Consider the following 23,994-nt stretch of genomic DNA (forward strand, 5'->3'; position numbering starts at 1 on the left):
AGGAAACTAAAGCCCAGAGTTAAGTAACTTGCCTATGGACAAGTGGGGCAGATTTGTGTCTCTCTGAATTCCGTTCCCTGCTCCAAGCTACCTCCAACAACAGGCCCTGACCCAGAGTTCATTGCACCCTCCAGCACTGGGGGCACAAATGCTTTCTGACCTATGCAACCAGGCCTCAGCTTCCAAGTTTCCACTTAGCTCTCCTCACTACACCAAAGGACCCCAGTTGTGGCTATTATCTGCAGCAGCTCTAAGTCCTCTCAGGATCTGACTGGCTGGGACAGTTAAGTCCAGGAAGAGAGCAAAGTGCAAAGGAGACTGTGGTTTCCTTTCACACCAGTTACGTACTCTCTTCCTGATCAGCCACACCCTCCCTCCTGTCTCAAATTTAATTGGATAAAAGATATTTTATTTGCTGAATTATGCTTTACTAGAAAGAAAATATAATCAAAAGGCCTGTATTGAAAACTTTCAGTAAAGAGATAACAAGAAATAGCTTGTATGAATAAACCTTCTTAGTTGTTAGCTTAAAGGCTCAGGAACGTGCTGGAAGGACAGTTTGAACCACGGTTGGTTTCCATTTTAGTCAAAGAGCTGATTTAAAAGTGTCATGAGTCTTTGTTACATCTTTAAACAGATTTCTTAAACCATGAATAGAGAAAGCAACAAAGAAAAAGAGAATTATGGATGCGCCTCCGAGGAACCGCGATGGGGGCTGACATCCCACCTCATACATGTGGCTGTCATCTGGATGCTCATCTGCTCCTCTGCCGAGAGAAGGAGCTCATGGCATGAGACATTTGTTGGCTGGTGGTAGGCAGCTGCCAGGCAAGCCTCCAAGTAGTTACCTGCCTCACTCCAGTGAACTTTTAAAAATACTTACATATGTGTGCTAATAAAAACAGAATAATGTACCCAGGTACTTGAAAAGTCATGGAAATACTGTGTCACTATACTCAGGGAATTGTTAAGTTTTACTTTTGAGAAAACAGTATTTCATAATAGTCATGCTGGAGGAATTTATGTATACAGATATAAGAAAATCAGATTTATCCATAATAGTAAACTACTAACATGGTCTCAAATCACTAGAATACAGCTGTGAATACAGATACTATTGAGAAGGTCACTCAGACTCTGCAAGAATGATCTCAACTCCCAGGACAAAGGCAAGTGGTAAAGGAGAAGCAAATTTATCTTGGGATTTGTTTATAGAGTAGATACTTGGTGTCTTGAAGCAGCTGGAGTGATCAAACAGCAATAGTGTGGCAAGTAGAAAAAACCCTGGCTTTGGAGGCAAGTTCTAAATCCCAACTCTGATGTTCACAAGCTATGCTTCCTGGCAAGTCAGCCTCTCTGCGGGTCAGTTTCCTCATCCATGCATGCAATCCTCAAAATGCGTTCTGAGCATTATCAAGTGAGACTGCATGTCAGGCCCCCAGCCAGGCCTTGCGGGCATCATCATGTCTCAACAAAGGTGTGTTTCTTCCTCTCCCTCTCCAGTTCTCAACCCCTCCTTAATAGTAACCTCAGTTTTATATATCTCTTACTTGACTTCTAATGCCTCTGTGTATCAAACACACCCCTTCTGAGCAAGCCTCATGCCAGCTCTCCTAATCCCCAAGGCAAGAGGCAACATGACATGTTTAATTCTTCTGGCCAGAGCCTCAAGAGAGGGCCCCTGAGAAAAGGCTAGCTGAGAAATGGTTGTGATTTGTAGGTCATGTTTAGGATTTTGTACTTTTTCATAGTACTAATAGGAGACACTGAAGTGCTTTTGATGAACTTTCAGTTTAAAGGTTTACTCTACCATAGGAAACCAAACTACAGAGGCCAGAGTGCATGCAAGAAGACTTTTGCAGTAGTTTAGACAAGAGGCAGTGAGATCCTGCACTGGGGAAGGGAGCAGGTATCAATAGAGAGAAAAATAATTGGGTGGATTTAAGGGAAAATTGCAGGTAAAATGTTGTACCAGAAACTGATTAGATATGAAGTAGAGGGAGAGAAGAAAATCAATGGAATATCCATAATTGACAAGAGCAGAATTATATTTGGAACAGAATGAACATTCAGTAAATGTAAGCTTATTACCTTTTTTACTCTGCCACTATACAATATGTTAAATTCAAATCACATAAAAATTTGATTTTTTTGTGTCTGAAATTCTGAGCATCTCAGTGAATTTATAATTGGTTGTATTTTATGATAAGCATCTTGCATATTCAGGAATTCTTACAGAAACAGAAATCTAAACTACAGATTGCTTCCAAATGTCATGAAATTTTTATGAATACTCATTTTAACAATTAATGAAGTTGACTTAATATTATGTTCTGCAGACATTTAATTAAATATTTATCAGTGTTAGTTTTACAGTTAGGTTTTCTTTTTCAGATTTTGGAGCACATCATTTGTTTTCAGGAAATATTTTCAAAAGGCCTTTAAAAGTTTGCACATCCTAAGTCATCTGCCTATTATGCCTAATTAACAGAATGGACCTGAAGTGGTGGACAGCTGAGAAAGAATAAAGTGAAGGCAGGATCACAATATATCAGATACTGCTGAAGGGGGAAGTTTAGAAAAAAATAACATCACATTATCTCATTTTCCTGAACTTGTATTAATTGGTTCCCAGGCTATCTCATCCTTAACCTAATGAGATTACCAAATGTCACTGCAGTTTAATAAAAACCACTTACCCTTTTCATTTTATTTATGTGAAAATGAGGGCTCATCAAATATAAATTTTGTCAGACTGCTTAGGATCAAAATCACTGCATAATAATGATTATCTTATGGAAGTCTTAACTTTTCAAATAACAGCAAAGGCTACCTCCACCAGACAGCATTTTTGACCTTGAAAGAACATTGAAAGTCACAGGATTCAGAAAGGAGCAGTGACTTGCCCAAGACCTTCACATGGAGGGTGCCACTGCCCGAAATACTCTGACTGGGTCTTGCAAGTGCTGATGGCTTTATAGCTGTGAACACAGCACTGACAGCCTTGAATCCCTGTATCAGCTCACGGGGCAAAAGGTTGCTACTCTCCTCCCAGGTGTAAAGGAAAAGTCTTTGGAACTCACTCTGAAAACAAATTACGGATATTAAAATGACTGAAACAACCTGTCAGGAAATTGGTTATTTACCATGAATTCTATTCAAGGAACTTGGGTGCATTTAAGAATTTGCCTGAAACGTGAAATGACATAAAAAAATACTCTACCTTTCCCATCTTTCCCAGTGGAAATCATTACAATTAATGGGATTTTTTTCAAGTGCTTCACTTGATTATTCATAAGAAATGACAAATTGATCTCACATAAAGAGTATCTTTTATTCTGGGAAGTTGCTACCTGATATAGCTAGTGGGAAATACCATGAGAAAAGCGAATTATGTGCTGATATTCTATAGACTGGCACTGGCCATCCAGCAATGTGGGAAAGTGCCATCCTTTCAGCAGTGTTGTAATAAAAGAGTTCTAACTACCAGGGTAATTATTCATTTTCATTGCAGCTATCACTCATTGAGAGCTTATTATGTCATGTGCAAAATAACATCATTTAATCTTCAGGACTATCTCAATAATTAAATACAGTTGTGCCACTTTTAAAGATGAATAAACTGAGTCTCAGAAAACTTTAACAACTTATCCAAAGCTACACAACCACTAGGCTTCAAATCCATGTCTGAACAATAACATGGACCTGCTCTTAAGAATTCTGAAAGAGCACATTTGAATTACAAGGCATTAGCCAGTTTTTGGACCTTGGACACCATCCCTAGAACTGGTTACAGAAGCCTGAAGATCAAGCTAGAGTTCCTGCAAGGATGAGATTTAGAAGCCATTGTTGTTTTGGTTGTAATCAAAGGACAGGATACATTTTAGAAGTCTTCTGAGGCTTAAATCTGACACTATTTCATTCCGAAAATATTTGGAGACTATTTACTCAGGCCCAGCATTTCTAGATGTTTGATGTACATCAGAGAACAAAACAGAAAAGATCTATGTTCTCAGAGCTTACCTTCTTAGGAGGAGTGGAGGAAGACAGATAAAAACATAACAAATGAGTAAATCATGTAGTATGTTTAAAGGTGAATAGCTCTACTGTGCTAAGGTGACACCACAGGGGAAGAGAAGCAGGGTAGATGGAACAGCTGAGCTTACTAAGTTGCCTGTGAAAATTCCTAATGATTCTCTTCATCCACACATCAGCAATTTAAAAGTGTTGTTTCCTGTCTGCTTTAGTGCTATTGATATTTTTGAGGTCATCCAGAGAGTCCAGGGGAAAAGACCATAGTTCAGAAATAGCTGACAGAAAACTTGTTTGGAGCCAATAACCCAAGCACAACTCAACACTCCCACCCCTGCCCACCCCAGGTATGTTGCTGGGGCTCAGGAAACTGGCTGCCCATGCAAATACAGTCATGACTACAACCCTGATTGTAACCAGCCTGGTCTCCTCATTGGAAAAAAAAACAAACATGGCACATGTGGTGGGATGGCCTCATTGCCACGTGTCCACCCACAGCTTCTCCCAGGTCTGAAATTATGTAATAAGAGCATTGCTCAAAGGTAGGCCCAGAGCTTCTCAGAGTCCCAGAGTCATTACACTGTCTCACTCCAGACTTTTTCCACCCAGCCAGCAACAATGCAAAGCAGCCAGGATAATCCTTTCTTGCGGAGTAAGTAAAGCGAGTAGCAATGAACTGTGATTTCAGGAGCAGGAAATGGTTTCCTGCCCAAATGCATGAAATAATGCATTTGGCAAGGAACAATATATCTACAAGTCGTACTCAACTTTAAAATGAAAAACTGAATTAAAGCAAAATTTTATATCATGTATCACAATTATATCTTTAATTAACTTATCTTAACTGACTTGAATTAAAAATTTATGGGCCTAGCCAGCCTCAAAAAACATGTACACCCTACATTACAAGGATTTAAATAGCCGCATGTCGAACTTCTTTTCAATTTGTATCTTCTGGTAGGATGAGTAACTTTTTGTTGTTTTGCTGCTCTTTTTTATCCTAGTAAAAAACATATTAACATAAAATTTACCATCTTAACCAGTTTGAAGTGCACAGCATAGTATAGCAGTGTTAACTGCCTGCACACAACTTTTTCATCTTGCAGAACTCAAACTCTGTACCCATTGAACAACTCTCCTTTTCTTCCTCCCTCCAACCCTGGCAGGTTTTTACTTTCAGTTTCTGTTTCTACGAGTTTGCCCATGTTACTATCTCACATAAATGAAATCAAGCAGTATTTGTTTTTTTCTGACTGCCTTATTTCACTTAGCATAATATCTTCAAGGCTCATCCATGTTGCAGCATTTAACAGGATTTCCTTTTTTTTTTTAAGGCTGACAGACAGCCTGTTTTTGTTTTTTCAGTAAGCGATTTTTCCTACAAGGTAATGTAGCCTAAAATATTTAAATTCTCCATAGAAATATTTCTGTAGGAAATAGGAGATTTCTATTAGTCCAGCAAAGTCTTCTTCAGCGATTTCCCACGTCACTTCCTAAATCCTAAGTCTTATTCTGTGTTAAGTTTAAAAAGGTAAGCATTTCAATCTATATTTTGACATTTCCCTTTTTGGCTACCCAAGCGTAAAAGAGGTAGGCATGTAGAATGTGGGAGGATGACGGAGCATCTCTTACTTGCCAACCTTCAATTAGGATGACACACTAATTTATTAGTATTTGAATAAATTTTATTTCCGTGGGGAAACACATGAGCCAAACTATTGTAAATATTAACTCATGTAGACAAAAACCAAGATACAAAGTGTTTTCCCCTCACATTTAGGATTTAATGGAGCCCAATTTTATCAATGACTAAGTCATTTTCTCCTTTAAAACCATCTAGAAATGTTGATTTTATATAAATATAATAAGTTCCTATGTTAATTGTGATCCAAAAATGTAAAGTAATCAAAATCTTTATTGTTTCAAATATTTTTAAAAGACTGTTAATAAATGAAGACATGCATGAAGAAGTCATGAGCAGACAGAGTTAGATATATGATCATGAGGCACTGCCTGGATACTATCATTTTGGCTTAGAATGACTATGTTTTTCACTCTCCTAAAATACTTTCAGTTGTCTGCATTTGTGGGATATTGATCCCAAGAGTCAGCCTGCTACCTCATAAATTTTTTGTCAGAGCAGCTAATAAGTAAATATTAGGCAAAGAAAAGAAATTACACTGCTTGCTCATCTTTCTCTTCTATATTCCAGCTCTTCCCAGACAAATCATGGATTTAACTCCTCAACATTTCCCTCTAGGGCATGAAAATTCTCAGTCATAATAAAAGTTAGTCACAGGAATGGTAGTTCAGCATGGAGAATACAGCCGATGGTTCTGTAACATCTTCCTATGTTGACAGATAGTAACTGCAGTAGTGGGGGTGAGGATTTAATAATGTGTGTAACTGTTGAATATACTTGAAATCAATATAAGATTGTATATCAATGATACTTCAATAAAAAAAGTCTCTTCAACTGCAAAATTCTTCTTCATGTGGCTTTTACCAAACCTAGTGCATCACTCAAATCTCCGTTCAAAAGTTACCTTCTGATCCCTGAGTAAGCAGGGATCCTTACTCAACTCTTCTGGGAAAAATTAGCCTTCATTTTAGTATTATCACTTTCTATTATAATTGTTTATTTGAAAATCTATCACCCCATCACAGCATATAATTCTCAAGTGAGGGCCTATATCTTATTTATTCTTGTATTTCCAACTTTACAATAGTACCCAGCACATGTATAGTAGATGCTTAGTGCATGTATGTAATAGTCTTACACACACATCAGAGATTCTGCTTCCTCTGAACATACTGTGCTATCTCCAGTAGCTTCTTTCACCATCTGAAAATGGATTAATGAATCTTTACAGTGAGACTTTTTTAAACTATATGCATATTTTTTAGATACATTCATCATGGTACATTAACTGATTTGGGGGGAACATACCTTAGGAGAAAATTTGGATCTTTAAAAATATACATAGATGATGCTGATAATTATCTTATACCTGATAAATAACCCTTGGGCCCTAGGTACTCCCAGGAGGGTTCTCTCTTGTATATTACAGAACTTCTTCTAAGCTCTTTAAAATGTAGCCAGTTAATACAGTTTATGATTAAAATGTGATGGTAAAGCAATCATAATGCTGATGGCATTTATTCCATTCATGAAGTGACCTGAATAATTAAAGATAAGAGAAAGTAATACCAACATAAGGAAGAGCACAATGTAATAAAACAATTTCAAAGTCCAAAGGAGTTCCAGTTTTAACAGTTGCTGGTTAATGTGGTTAAAAGAAGTTGCTCAAAATAAATAGTACCAATAAGCAAGGGCTTCCCAAGTTCACAAAGCATTCCCTTTGCAGGTGCCTCCATTTCTTATCTCTTTTAATCTGATGTGAGTTAACCTCCTACACCATTTAGTCTTACTTCAAATCTTCTACACAAATCAGCCAGGGAAAAATAAAAAATAAACACAGAAGAACTACCGCCACCCCTCACCCCAAAACATTAACACGTTACTAAAACCCAGCACCGAAAATAAAAAGGCCTCAAACTCGGAGCTGGAAAAAGGCTGAAAGAGAGTGTTCTTAATACTCTCCTCCCCAAAACCTGCAGAGAGCACACATTCTCACTAGCTAGTTCAATATAGAAAACCTAGCCCACCTTCATTTCTGTAACTTGCAGACTAGGAGCCTGATTTCTAGCAATGACTTCATTTTAACAAAATATCATTGCAATTTTCATGGATTCAGAAATGACGTTGCATTTTCTCTTTCACTCTTATCTTCCCTCCCTCTGTTCCCCTTTCCTTTCTTCTTTCCTTCCTCCGTTCGAAAGAAATCGAATCACCCTTAACCTTGCTTGTTTCAACAAGACCATTTCTAATTTCTTCTTGATGGATCTAGGTTTTCAAAACCGCACTGCCAGCTATGTGTCCCCCGTGATTTCCCCAAACCACCTCGCTGCCACAGTTCCTGGATACCAGTGGTGGGGTCTCACCAGGGACTGCCAACACCCCTGAAACAGCAATACAGCAAACCAGCAGGCATCAAAGGGATTCCTAAATCATGCTGAGGACAGTTTTATTACCCATAAAGCAGAAAACCCACACAGAAGAGAAGCTGTCCTGGCTTTACTGTTTATTGGCCAGGTGGAACTGATTAAGAATGTGAGAATCTGTGGTCTCCATAATCATGGGCTTCTTGTGTTCAACATAAGAAAGGGTTTCACATAACCCAGCAATCGCAGGGCACTAGCGCTCAAAAAAATACACAAACTGGGAGCTATTTATACTCAGAACTGGGCTAGACAGGCTGGCTCAGAGAAAATAATATTAAGGGAAGAGTGTGAAGACAGAGAAATGACTCTCAGAAACCACAAATAAAGCACAACAGAGTACATTTCCTTTGCAAATGAATGTGAAGATGACCCCAGGTTGAATTCAGCAAAAGCTACATTAAAGTGGTTGGGTGGCTCATAACCAGGCCTGACTTCATATGAATCGTTTTCACAGAGATGGAGGCCAAGAACCGCATTCCCTCTAGGAGGCACTTGCTTGTCTGGAGGCTGCTTTCCCAGAGGTTTAAGTGGAGAAGGATATGACTGCAGAATAGCAGCCTGAAGAGGCTCAACTGGGGGGAGAAGCATTTATCTCTAATCCTTTCACAGAGGAAACAGCCCCGTTTTAAGAAAATCCTGAAGTAGAGGAACCCAGGAAGAAAAAACAGGTAGAACAGACCGTCAGTATCACCATCCTGCACATTCTTCACTCTGCAAAAAGTTTTGTTGCATCACTGTTTTTGGCGTGTCCCTAGTATATTTAAAAATGGCTTTATATTAAAAAATGAGATGCACTTAGGGTGGCGAAGACATCCATTTCATAATCTAAAAAACACTATGTGAAGATTATGCCAAAAAATCCATATATTATGTTTATCGTACAAAAACAAATCAAGACTACTGGAGACCAAAAATTACAATAAACTTCCCAGAGAACTTGATGGTTTTTCATGGGCTAATAAGAAAATTAAGATGTGAAGAAGACAGGGCAGGATTTCTGACAATAGAAGTTGGCTTTGAATGAAAACATTTGGTCTGTATCAGTCAAAAATTCTCACCAAGGATCCAATTTTCTAAACTCTAATAATTTCAAATGGTATTCCATTAAAAAACTTTATAACTTCCTTAATTATAATTTATCATCAAAGAGAATAAATCGTACCTTAAATAAGCAGAATACAATTTGGTTTAAAATAAGAATTCCTTATTTTACTGAAGGAAGTAACACTAAAACTTTAAAGAAGGGTACTATGAGCACATAGTATGTGCACGGAAAAGTGCACATGTTCATAAACCATGTGTCAGTTATCAATAAAATAAATGAGGAAACATAGCAAGTAAAATAAGAGCTTAGAATTTGATTACTTAGAATTTGATTATTGTGCCAAAAGAAGAAAAAGCCAAATCTAACTGTATCAGAATATACCAGAAACCACCTCAGTACATCTGTGGTTACTTAACATATAGCTATTTGTGATTCTGAGTATGAGTGATCATCAAAAGCTATAAAGCAAAGCAAGAACATTTTAAGCATTTAGTTTAATCTCAGTGATGAATCCTAAGTCTTGCTTAACATTTAGAGTTGAATTTCAGAATATCTAAATTCTATTCCATTTTAAAACTAGAAGGAATGTCTTTCACTCAATGATCACTTTCAACTCAAAGGATTAGGACAGTCCTGGAATAAAGTAGCCTTCTGCTTCATTTATATCGCTTTCCCACTATTCACGTATAGAGAATTAGTCATGAAGTCATGTAACAGCTGTCTGGTCATGCATGTGCAATGGTCCAGAGGAAACCCACTGCCCACCTGCAATGCGGTGGTTAATCTGAAGATGACAAACGATGTCTAACCAGGTCAATGACAATATAACAAGAAGCTTAAAAAGAATGCATACATTTAAAAATGAGGATGACGTGAGAATAACTAGTGAGACTGTTTATTAATATCTTGATTTCTACCTCAATAAACAACTTGCTTTGTTTTGGTTTTTATCTTAAATAATCTTCTCTCAATATTTTCTGAGATAACTGCAGTTTGTCAATATCTTAAAAATCCTAAAGCTTCACTTAGAAAGTAGTTTTCAGAAAGGAAATTGACTGAAACTGGCAAATGGGTTGTAAACATACTCAGAATGGTGGGACATGACCTGAATCATCAAAGCAGAGGTCATTGTCTCCTACAGAAAAACAGTACGTCTGCTGAGTCCAAGTCTAACCTGATCACATATCCGGTGAGCGCACTGCTGGCAGGGAGAACACTCAGGAACTCCTGGTACCTTACCACCTGCATCCAGTGAGGAGGGCTTTCTCCTGTCCACCTGCCAATGTCCAGTGATAAACCAATGTTTCCATGGACAAGGCCTGACTACCATCCTGCTTCCTTCCCTCTCACATGCAGACTCACACGTGCATATTCAGTCCTGGGAAGTATTTCGAGAATGCCTTGATGTGTTTTCCACACATAGAAGGATTTAGAAGCTTCTAGAAGACTCCCACCAATGACCTGGGGAAAATTCCACCTTCATCTTGGGCCCAACCTCAAGCCCATTTATTTTCCACAGTATGATCTTACAAAAGGCAAATTTGATCATGTTTTTCCATTTGAAAGCTTTTGAAGCAAAAAATGTTAAACTCAAAATTTTTCTCAACTAAGCCTTCCATCCTTACCTTGTCATATTGACAAGCTACCTTGCACATAACTTATAATGGGTTACAACTTATTCTTTTTGTTAATATTGCTATTAGTGTTACTGTCATTTTTATTATTTTATTTTCCACCTTCCTCTGCTAAACTATCAGCTCCATAAAGACACTGCTTATTCAAACCTACTTTTCTAGTGCAGTGAATGGTATGCAGTTAGGCACTCAAAAAACAGTAGTTGAATGAATGAAATGTATTGTTCTTCACTACTGTTCCTCATTTCAGTCCTACAGAAATTATATTTTGCAAGAGGAGTATTTGCCTCAGAAAATTAAAGAACAATACTTTAAGGACTATTTTTTTCATATGTACATATGCTATGTATGTCATGCTATCTTACATATTAGCATATGCATATATCACACTTGGAAAGACTCAGAACTGCTGGGGCTTTTGCATTTGCACACACATAGGAAAGCAGAGCCTTCCCTCCTTGCCGTTGTGGTCTCCTGAACTCAGCACAGTGACACAACCCTGATGTGGTATTACACAGGCAAATGAAGCTGCTGGGATTGCCAAAAATTCCCCTGGTAGGTGAATGTCCACATCAGTGAGGTCTTTACATCAGTAAGAAACAAAAAGCATTAGAACTGAATGAAAACATCCTTGCTTAGAGCATTCTCCAGAGGGTTGAAAGGACAAAAACACTGAGCTAGGGACGGATGCACATTATTACTAGCTTTTGTCAACTTTGTATTTAGCTTTCCTCTTTCTCATTACAATTTCGAAGTCAATTTATTTTTCTTCGGGTTCTTCCCCACACTACCTCCCAAACTCCTTTTCTGTAGGACAAATCAATTTCCATGTGGTGCACTTAACCAGGACAGGAAGACCTCCAGCTTCCCTCAGCTTTCTGTGTTCTCCTGATTGTTACAAACTGCCCCAGTGGACTGGATTACTTTGACCTTTAACTTCTTTCTTCCTGGTCTCTGAAACAGAATCACTTACAGATGAAGAAAGGCTGAAAAATTGCAAACATTTGGGGTCTAAGATGGCTAAGCTTCCCTCCAGAATAGTTCTATGAATTGTGTTTTCTTGTCATCCATTTGACTTCCAGTCCCTGATCTGGTCCAAAAGTCACAAAAGGAGGCCAAAAAACTTAAGGATAAAAATTGATTTTTGTTTTTAGGAAAGGAAAAGACGCTATTACATCAAAGTGTTTTATTTTTGCAAATTAATTCAAAAGTACCTGCATGTAGAAACCTTAGATTTCAGGTCTTGAAAAACCTATCTTTACAGAAAAAAAACCGCAATAATTCAATAAAACAAAGCTATAAAGGGTACCTAATTTGTGCAAATCACTGCACCTAGTACTGTGGAAAGAATGCAAAATAAATAATACACAGTTAATGCTCTTTTGAAGATTAGACTCCAGTAGTAGAGACAAATGCACATATGGAAAAAAACACACTGAACATATTCAAATTTTATAGAGCACTGCTGTATTGCAAACACAAGTACATCCATATAAATGTATATGCACACCCGTGTGTGTATATGATTAATGCATGAATAAAATTTTATGTAATTATCATAAGGTCTTTGCCACACACATGTTATTATTAAACAGGAGGGTTAACAACTTTCCCCAAGGTCACACAAGTAAACTAGTAGTGGCAGGGCTAGGCTTTGAAGTTCAGCCTCCCTAACCAAAGTCCATGGTCTTTCCACCCAACACCTAGTCTTAAACACTCTACATTATAAAAGCCCAAGCAGTAAGATGAAATTATAGGAGAAAGACAAAACAGAAACTGTCAATATAAAAATAGGGAAGTAATTGATGTTCATGAGCAATCAAAACACACAAAATATCTTCTCATTCCTTTTTAACCTTAATCAAGTCAATTATAAAACTTAAAGAAACAAGAAGGGGGCTTTTCCCACCTCACACATTTCAATTTACACTAAAAATAAACTGGACCCTCAAAATTGTATCATCAATCATTGGCCCATTCTTAATAAATTATTTGAAATTTCACCATAATTAAGCATCTCTGACATAATATATATCCTGGACCTAATATAAAGTATAATGGATGCATATTTGATATTATTTTGCCCACTAAGTAAGTATCCCAATGAATAAAATGTTATTCATCTCTCTTACAGATGTATTGAAGACTCCAAAAGTTAAATAGCATCCTTTTAGACATTTAAAATCAGGCCCACTAATTATTAAAAGGCCACAACTTTTCCTATCATAAAAATTAAGTTTCTGCAAACACAGAAAAGTTAGGAATAGAAGCACTTACCTGGAAAATTCAAGGTGTTCATCTTGGACATGAACTGAGAGCCCAGGGCAGAATATATCACAGAGACTAGGTTCAAACCCATCTCAACCACTTGGGCACACAGGTCAGACACTCAGGGCCTTCAAGATTCACATGGATTCTCCATAGGAACCACCATCAACTACTCCAAAAGAGCACCTATCTACACATACTCTTTCCAAGTAACTGCAGCCCCCTGGTCAATTTAGGAACAAACAAAAATGCAGGATATTTAAGAAGTTTGAAAATAATCTTCTAAGACCAAAGGCCATGGCTATTTGAATCCTCTAAGACTAAAGTTCTGAATTGATCCCCAACCCCCAAGATATATAGGGTCCAAAGATCTATACACACAAAACACACACACACACACAGCCTTCAGTGGCTCAGAACACTAACAGCCACACACAAATTTTCCAAAGAACCCATTTGACCACAAAGGACTGCAAGGTGATGGGAGGGAAAAATAGATTCTCCATCTCTAAAAAATTCACATTTGAAACCAAGGATTCTCCTCAGAGATGTACCAATAAACTCAACAGCAAATATTGTCATGACTAAACCTGAGGTATTAGTTACGCTTAAAGCTTCTGCCAAATACCGAGTTTCCTATTAGCACCAATTTTCCTTAAATGAAAAGCCTCCTGAGAGGACTAGGACTTCTCCCCTAGTGGAGAAACTGTGGAAGGTTGTTTCCTGGCATCACCAGCAGTGAAAGTGTAAGTGTAAAGATAAACCTTCACGGATGCACCATAGCCTAGTACCAGAGCCATTGTTTCAGTAAAATGAGAGTATTTATTTGCATGAAGCTGAAATTCCCCTTGAACTAGCCTTCCCAATAAAGGCACTTCCCCTAAGTGGCCACTGTTATCCATCCAGTGTAGACCCTTCCAAACCTTTGTCTATACATTTGCATACAAATATGAAATCACTGAGAATATATATACACTTTAAACTAATACCCTATAATTTATTCTCACTTAAATGTACACTTCCTATTCAACAAGGTAGCATAGATATACTTACATGCCCATGGTACTCTACAGTATCTTTACATTTAGACACTTCCCTACAGAAAAAATGAATTTCTCAGTCTTTCAAATGACCATACAGTGAATATCTTCGCAAATGCTTCCTTGTGCAAATTTCTCTGATGTCAACTGATTAACAAACTAATGGATCAAAGGTTATGTGCCCGCAAATGCTAACAGATGAAGCCACATTGCTCTCTCAGCTGTATGTGCCTATTTTTGCATGACCTTGTCACAATATGCTATTAGCAAAATTTAAACCTTGTCCATCTTCTGGCTTAAAAGTAGCACCTAACTTTTGTTTTGTATTTTGATTATTAATGAAGTAAAACATTTTCCTATACATTTACTATCTGTCTATACTTCCTTTTTATATATTGTTCATTCAGCCACCCATTTTTCTATTGGTTGGTCTTTTTCTTACTGAAATTGGGTATTTTTTAAAGCTTAAAATATAAATACCAATCCTATTTCTTATCCTATAGTAAAATGCACCTATCCTGTACCTATAAAATACCTATCCTATATTAAAATATAAATACCAAGTTCTATTTGGTACATGTAGTTTTCCAGTCTTTCACTTGTTTTTCTTAACACTGTTTATGGTCATTTTTTAAATTGGTTTTTGGTTCACATATGAAAGCTTTTACTAACTCAAGGCATTACTAACTCAAGATATTCTGTATTTTTTTCTTGCAATTTTTTAATACATATGACTTTTACTCTTTAAGTGTGGAAAGTAGAACCAGTCTATTTTTTTCAAAATACAGTTATCCCATAAAACTTGATGCTACATTTATCATACATCAAATTTTAATTTACTATATCGCCCACTTTGGGGATTCTATGGTATCCTATTAATTCATTTGTCTGGCCCACACTGTTTTCATTACTATTAAATCTATATGTTTTGGTGTAGAGTAGGGCAAATGCCTCTTTTGTTTTCTTCCTTTAAAAAATATGCCTATTCTTAGATACCTTCTCTTCTATATCAGATTCAGCTTGCCAGTTTGCATGAAAAATAATTTGACATTTTAATATAAATAGTATTTAATTTAGAAATTAATTTTGGGAGAATTCAGTTTTTTCATTATTCAGACTTCATATCATGATCATTATATGTCTCCATGTTTAGGTATCTAGGCCTTCAGAAAATGTACTTTAATTAGTTGAATTTTATTCATTTATCTTTCATTATTTATATCTGGTAATACTATTAATATCTATGAGACTATCTCCTATTACTGCCTCATTACCATTCTTTTTCAAAAATTTTCCACTTACTCTTGCCTATTTATCTTACTAAATAATATCCAGCTATTTTATCTAATTCTAAAATAAAAACTGTACTTTACCTTCCTCGTTATGAAAAGGCACACATATTTGAAACAGAAGTGGTAAAAGGGACATTGAAAAGAGTACATTCCAGCAAAAAGGAAAGCTTGTGCAGAGACAGAGAAATAGAAAGCTGCATAGTATGTCTGATGATTATACCCTGATGTTAGAAGCACATGTTTGGGGGTGACCAGTAATGCAGCAGGTCAGACTCGAAGTGTTAAGAGTGGGTTGGCTCATGGACAACTTGCATGTTCCACAGGATTTGACCAAACTACATTCACTGAATTATGTGATGGCACAAATCTAAACCTAGAGTTTTCATCACTAACATAAGATCACATTGTAGTTTAGATGTAACTTCAGATACAGAGATTCCTGGCATACATGTGGGATGCATGTTCACTGACAGGTTGGGAGTGTCCTCCTAAGCTGGATGTGTAAATCGGTAAATGAGCATCATCAGAGAATGGGGACTAGATCAAGCTAGGTGGGTAGACTTTCCCATTAGTTGTAGAAATCAGAAACACACACCCGAAGCATTAGCAAATAAATATTACTCTGAGCAGCAAAAACAAGTGAATTTTAAAGAAGGTGGGGGTGAAGAATAGAAAGAGGGATCAGGGAAGGACAAGAGCAGAGGTTTCTAAGAACCAGGACACAGGCAAAAATAGTCAGGTGTGCCCAGGTAGCCTCATGCTTCTACTTTCCTCCCCTCCTATAGATAAATACTCCCTCCTGTGTCTTGCCTCCACTTGCTGTTTGTCCTGATGCTGCTTAAGCAAAACACCTTTCTTCTGCTCCTAGAGGAAAAAGTCCTTGCCTCTGCTAGATGACAAAAAGTGGAAATCAATTCATTAAATGAAAAGATACTACCATTGAATGATTTAGTTCTCGGCTGCTCTTCTTGAGCACCCTGGAACTTATCTCAGATCAAATGCCCACTTTCAAGGACTCCAGAAGACAATTTTGGTCAAAACGTTTAGCATTTCTATAATCAAAATAAGCCACTCAGCAGAAAGGCCTTTGCAGGCATTTTCTAACAAATATTCTCAAGAGAAAAAAATGCTGAAATCTAAGATTGTCTTACTTAATGCAGAACATCTGGGTTACCTTACATTAATAGAGTCTGTATCAGAAAAATATGAAATGCAACCTACTGATGGCCAATTTAACTCTGCCATATGAAGCTTAACCCTGGAATTTCCTGTATTTATATTTGAATTGTAATTTATTTTCTGGGTTTATTCTCATTATTCATGAAAAGAGGTGGGGGAGGAGGTTGTGGGAAGGAGATAGGAAGACATAAAGAGAGAGGGAAAGAGAAAGTGTTTAAACGATTTGTGAAACTAACATGCAAAGGATCGTTCGCTCTCACAGATGAGAAAAAAGTCCTTAGCCCAAGGAAGACGTATTTTAAGCAGACATTTAAGGAATACCAGCATTCAAAAGAGGTGTGAGGCTTATGTGTTTTGATTACAAGAAACAGAGTAAAACACTTGAATGAATACTATCTTAAGTAAGACTATTAAGTCACCATTCGTTATCTTCAGAGTCTTTCTTGTCACCTGTCAGGATAGCAGTTTTAGGGGCTCCTTAATTATGCACATATAAATAAATCTCAATTAGGACCCAAGAGCAAAAAAGGGGAGTTGACTATGCTAAAACATTACCCTAAAATGCACCCAGTTCACATTGCACGGGAGCCAATAGGAGCCAAGTCCTAGCTTCTCAAATTTCTTTTCTTCAAAGTTACAAGAACCTGAACTGCCAAAGATCTACAGAGCTGTCTTCATTCAGGGGTTGAGCAACAGGACACTACTTACTCACAGTATTGCTACTCACTCACCATTTACCTGCTTGGTATTGCCAAAAAGCCCAAGAGCACTTTAAATTCATGCAGGGAGATCCCTTACATATGTAATTTTGGATAAAAAGTATACAATTCTTAAAGACCCCATTTTAAAACAGTGGTAAAAAGCCTTATAAAAAAAAGTACATCTTGATCTTAATTAGTCTACTTGTATACAGGTGATTATTCTTAACCATATTCTGAATTAAACAGGGATATTGGTGAAATTGCTGGGCTTACCTGACCAACCCTGGGAAACAGGGATTTTCCTGTCTGTTTATTAATCTGTGACCCTGAATTTGCTACCTGGTCATCTCTTCCTTCATTCATTTAATGGGCTGTCTTGCCAAAGGGGTTCAACCCCGGGCAAGTTCACTATGAATTCAGTGAGCCCAAGGAATGACATTGGAATGTTCTTGGGGTGAAAGAGTTTATCACCTGGCTTCTTCTTCCGGTGATAGGTCAAGCACTAGAACTATATCTGCATCCAACAGTCTGCAGGTCTGTAATCCTCCTTTGTTTCTGCTTCCGTCCAGAGCACTAAGCAGAGCTCTTTATGTAGTGTGACTCAGTCAATAATAGCTCATTGACTGGGGTGTGGAAGCAGTAGCCTAGCAGCAGGCTGGTTACATCAAGTAGTTTAGGTTCAGGTGAGGATCCTGGCCATAGGAACCTTCACTTTATCCACATGGGCATAATCAGTAGTGTGCTAGAGTCAAACCAGCTCCCAAAAGTTGATTGTGTCCTTGTCTTCTCAATTCTACATACAGTAAACTTGTGAGATTGAAACTGGCCATGGTGGAAGTATTTACACCACAGACACAGGGGAACACTGCAAAAATCAGAGCTTTTTTCCAGAGCCAGCTGTTGAACATTTACCATGAAATAAAATTTTTAGCTGACTGTAAAGTAGGGTATCATACCCACAGTGTGCTGACAGGGTTTAGTGACATTATTGAATTGTTTGATTTTGCTATTTTCTATGTTGACTGTAACTATTCTGGCTTCGAACGTGATCACCAAAGCAGTCCATATGTTTATTTGAACATGGTTTATTATAAACCATTAGGGCCATTATAGAAAATCATTAATGAAGAGCTTGATTTCTCATTATTTTAAAAAACAATTAACTTTCAAATTAGGATTGATCTGTCTTGCCAATGGGTTTCAGCCCCAGGCAAGTTTGCTATGGATTCAATGTGACCAAAGAAATTGACAGCAAAACGTTCTTTGGGTAAAAGGGTTATACCCTACTTTATTCTCACAGTGGCAGGTCAGTCACTAGAATCCCACTCACTCAGAGCAAGTCTGCATGCAGCAAGCTGGTCTCTATCTCTGGGCCCCTTTATCTGCACAGCCAACCTATGGGCCTCTGTCCTTGGTGCTGCCACCACTCCAGCCTCTGCTCTGCTCTCCTGCAGCCTTGCAGCCCTGCCACCGTGTCGTGCCCAGAGCACTGGGCAGAGCTCTTTATATAGTCAAATTGCCCACAGGTGTGCAGTGAGCTAGTCAACCACAGCCAGGTGAGAATCCTGGCCACAGGAACTCTCATTTTATCTGCACTCCACCCCTCCAGGATTCTCTCTTCTCAATCTATGTGCCCTCAGTCCTCTGCAATGGTCCCTGTGCAAGGAAGATTGAACATTGTTCTCCAGCCTCTCCAGCTAAAAGTCTTGCAGACACACAGGCTGGACTTGTGGCTCTGTCTCTGACCTCTGCCTCTTTGGTCTTAATGGGTGGAAGTGCTGCTCTGGTTTCAGCTGTTGCCATAGCTCCAGTAAGATCCTATTTGGCTTCCTGTCTAATTTCCTTCCATCTACTCCTGCCCTTATCAGATCAGCCCACATCTGGGTCCTCATAACCCTCATGGGGCCCCTCAAATTCCTCCTGTGAGTAACAGGTCTTCTTTCTTTCCGGGTTCTCCTTGCTTCAGCTACTGTACATGTCACCTCGTATTTTGTAATCGCTGCCTCAAGGCGGGCTGCACTGTCAGGGAAGACAACTTTCCTATCTCTGATCCCGAAAGAACAATTCCTTCCACCCCTAAGTCCTACAGCCACAGGCTCATCCTGAGTATAGGGGCGGAACATAGAGTGCTCCACGACCTGGGGAGGGGGCTGCTCCTCTCCTTGGGGAACTTTCAGCTGCTGGGTGTTTATTTTCTTTACAACCATTGGGCATGCTTTCAATACAGGAGGGGCCAGTGCCTCCAGCACCACCCCTTCACCCTTCCATAGCTCCTCCTTTTCTGGGGCTGATGGCACCTTTCTCTCCCCTCCCCTGAGTGCCTCCTCTGCTACAACCTTTACCTTTCCTACTGTGCCTCACAACAATGCCAGCTCAGTCTTCAGAAGCTCTCTTACCTTCAGCTCAATGCTTCGTAGCTGACGTTCCTGTGCCACCTCCGCCTGTGCTTCCCTCAGGAGTTTGTCTTTTTCCTTGATGGCCTCTTCCTCCTTCAGAACAACTGGCAGCGCTGCCATCTCGTCTCCAATGGCATCTTGCTGCAGGCAGTCTCGTGCTGCCTCCTCTCGCATCAAGGCCATTTCCCTCCTCAGGGAATCCACAGAAGTTTGCAGCTCACGTTCTCATGCTGCCATTTCTTGGGTCTCCTCTGTAGACTTAATTAATACTGTGAGAAGCAGCCAGCTCACAGTCCCCGCTGCCTCTCGGGCACTCTGCTTCTCAAAGGATCTGCTTACTATACCAAGGGCCACCCCCACTGCCTCAGGTGTCACCTCCACTTGCCTCCAGTCTTGGGTTGGGGCCCAGTCCTCTAGGAGGCAAGCCACCTCAGACCACATACCCATTGGGGGATGATCCACTGTTTCCCCACTCACAGGGGCAGCCTGCTGAAGCACCCCTCCCATAAGGGCAGCTTGTCTTTTCCTTGGTCAACAATGAATCCTGCCAACTACACCAGTTGTCTTGCCAATGTGTTTCAGCCCCAGGCAAGTTCACTATGGATTCAGTGGGACCAAAGAAATTGACAGCAAAACATTCTTGGGGTGAAAGGGTTATATCCTACTTTATTCTCACAGTGGCAGGTCAGTCACTGGAATCTCATTCACTCAGAGCAAGTGTGCATGCAGCAAGCCAGTCTCTGCCTCTGGGCCCCTCTGTCTGCACAGCCATCCTCTGGGCCCCTCTGTCCACACAGCCGTCCTCTGGGCCTCTGTCCTTGGTGCTGCCACCACTCCAGCCTCTGCTCTGCTTGCCTACATCCTTATAGCCTTGCAGCCTTGCCACTGTGTCATGCCCAGAGCACTGGGCGGAGCTCTTTATATAGAGTCAAATTGCTCACAGGTGTGCAGTGAGCTAGTCAACCAAGGCCAGGTGAGAATCTTGGCCACAGGAGCTCTTATTTTATCCACAATCTTAGACTCGAATTTAATGTGAAATGGCATGAGTGTTTACTGATAACATGTCCAGCCAATCGCAAAGATACATTTGTCTCGCAGCTTATTGGGGGATTTTATGGAGCTGTGATCTCACTCTGTCCTTTAGAGCTGGCAAAAGTTCCAGAAGGAAGGAGCTAGGAAGTTTGTAGTATGGTTTGGAGTTTGATTGGGTAATTTGCTTCTCCTTGTTTGGCCAGCATGGACAAGGGAATGGATCAGACCACACAGAAATGATACCACCTTTGCTCAGAGCTGAATCACACTCCTTTTATAATCAGGGTAAATCTGTCAAGAGAGCCTCCCAGAAGGAATTGTGAACTTGCAAAACCACAAACAATGGACTTGAGTTTGTTTCTATTAGAGAATTCTTTCCCAGACATTATGTCACTTTATTTTTCTTTAAATGTTGTTTGTGAACAGGTCTGTAACTGTAGTGCAGGAAATGTGTTGATTATACTTAACACAATGAAACTGTTTTCCAAACACTTTACAATTTTCATGCCAATAAAATAACTTGGAACACTTGGGAAAATAGGCAATTTATTCCTTAAATTGTTTATATATTCATTTATGAGGTTATTTTCTATTTCAAATATTCATATCTCATAGCTAAACTATTCTCTTGAGTTTGAAGTAGTCATTTTATCTAGTTAAGAAACACAAACAAAAATGTATCAATTTTCTTAAATAAATGATTAAACAGTATCAGATATTTACAAGTTGTTTTTCCAAGCTGGAAATGTATAGCTAAGCATTTCCTGAATATCAGCATATTACATTTATATACAGTATATTAGCAATGCAGAATCAATAGTTTTATAGACATGAAGGATGAAATGTCAAAAAAATCAAAGAACTATAAAATTTAGACACTGGAGTATTAAAAATCATGTCTGATTGTCTAGTGTAACAGATGAAAAAGCCAAATGGTTCAATGATTTGTTGGGGTCATACATCTAGTAGGTGGCTATAGTCTTGGTACTAAACCAGGCATTCCGATTTCTGAGAACCTTTTCAATAGCAGCATAGTCCTTTCAAGATATGCAGTCAACACCAAGCATTTGTAGTGTTTCGGCTGTACCTACAAATCTCCAAAGGAACTTTAGCACATTTCAAATAAACCAATTTGTTTGGTGTCTTCATTTTTAAAATTATACATTATAATGATGCACCTGTATAATGCATACTGCTGAAATATAGAATTACCTCTTCTTGGATAACCATGTTACATCCCAATTTGTCAGAAGTAGGCATTATATTTCTGGAGATATGTTCTGAGACCAGTATAAGTCAATACATTTCAGTAAGAATTATAATACACAGTTAGAGAAATTGAGGCAAAGAACATTACTTAGCATATCCAAACCACAGAGTCAGTTAGAATCAGGTCATTGCTTCCTTTCAAATTAGACTGCTTTCGATTTTACACATCAATTTAATTTTTGGTAACACAAAAGAAAACCACAAGGGCAATTCAGTGGCTTCAATTACCCACAGGAAACATTTACTTACAGATGCCTCTTCAGGGACTATCATAAAGGTTTCACATCAGGAAAAGGTCTTGGTATAGTGCAGATATGAATTCAGCCCTCGTGTAGGAAAACCCTACCACTAAGATGGAGGTCATTCTTTGGGAAGTTGATTATCTCCATTCTTTTAGCTCTACCCAAATTTCATATTCCTCCTACATGTGCAAGTTTTTATTTGTGAAGCTCAGTTATTAGCTTCAGACTTTTAGAGTAAGAAGGCATTTCAAAGATCATGCCTAATGTAGGAATTCCTTTAGCATTGTAAGTAGTCATCTAGCTTTGGCTTAAATATTTCTGTTGAGAGAGAATGCATGTATTCCATTCTCAAAAATCTTACACAGGCCCTATGCTGATGTATGAAAAGGGTATATCACTTCTGTGGAATACTTCCCAAAAATTCATACCACCAGTCTCATTATAATGAAATATCAGATAAATCCAAAATGAAGGACATTCTTCAAAACACCTGATCACAACTTTTTAAAGTGTTAAAGTCATGAAAGACAAGGAAAGACCAGGAAACTGTCACAGATTAGAGAAGATATGATGACTAAATACAGTGTGATATCCTAGACCAGAAAATGGAACACAAAAAATATACTGAGGAGTGATATCACCAAGAGGGTACATAGGTTGTTCCTACTTTGCTCCCCTCACAAGAGCGATTAACAGCTATTCAAGAACAAGACACCACTGAGAGAATTCTAGAATATGAGGCTGAAGCCTAGGTCGTCCATACTCAGGCAAGTTGCTGAGACATAAACCCACCTGCTATGGAGAGTGTCCTCCAGCCCCATCTGACCAGAAGGGCCTGAGAGGCAGATGGGCAGAGCCAGTTTGCAGAAAAAAGCCAGTGGCACTATTTGGTCAGGGAACTTGGGGGTACAGGTCAGCTTTAGTTAAGACAACAAAGAGCTTTACTACCTTTAGAGCTGTTTTCCCACTGTGTCTGTGCAGGAAATGTAATTCACAGTCTTGCTTATCACTGAGTACAGCCTTCAGGAACCTAGCCAGAGCAAACAGGAAGCTGCATAGCCCATTCAACACCCATATATACAGCAGCACCTGAACAGAGCACAGCCTGTGACTTCCCCACTGCAGAGCAAAACCAGTGGTGTCACGTGACCAGGGATTCGGTGCATACTCAGGTCTAATTCAGATCCCCAAACAACGAGCTATACAGGTCCTGCGTCTCATGTTGCTGCCATGCTAAGTCAGAGAAGGTAATTCATAGCCCCGAAGAGAACTGAATATAGTACCTAGTCTAAAGTAAGCCTGACCAGAGAATCTAGGCAACTGTGGAGCCCATCCTACAGATTCACTTGAGTAGGGAACTGAGCTAACAGTTCTACAGAACCTAACTCTGCCAGTAGCACACACACTCCTATCCCCTTCCTCAGCTCTAGCAGTTGCCTTGCCCCAAAATAGACCGGAAGAGCGCCCTATTTATCTAAGGACATTATCAGTAGACTAAGAAACCCAAACCATGCTGATTGGTGAAGAACGGTCTCTGCCTAAGCAAACCTGTAAAGTCTGGAAGAAGAGCCCAATTACTCAAATGCATGGATGCCAATGAAAGGAATCAAGGATCATGAAAAATCAGGTAAATATGACACCACCAAAGGAAACTAACAAAGTCCAGTAAAGCTCTAATAACTGATTCTAAAAAAATGGAGACCTATGCTCTGTCTAGCAAATAATTCAGAATAATCCTCTTGAGGAAGTTTAGTGAACTACAAGTAAACTCAGACAGAAACTTAAATGAAATTAGAAAA

The sequence above is a fragment of the Manis javanica genome, chromosome 10 (genome assembly GCF_040802235.1).
Source record: "Manis javanica isolate MJ-LG chromosome 10, MJ_LKY, whole genome shotgun sequence".
Classification (NCBI taxonomy): Eukaryota; Metazoa; Chordata; class Mammalia; order Pholidota; family Manidae; genus Manis; species Manis javanica.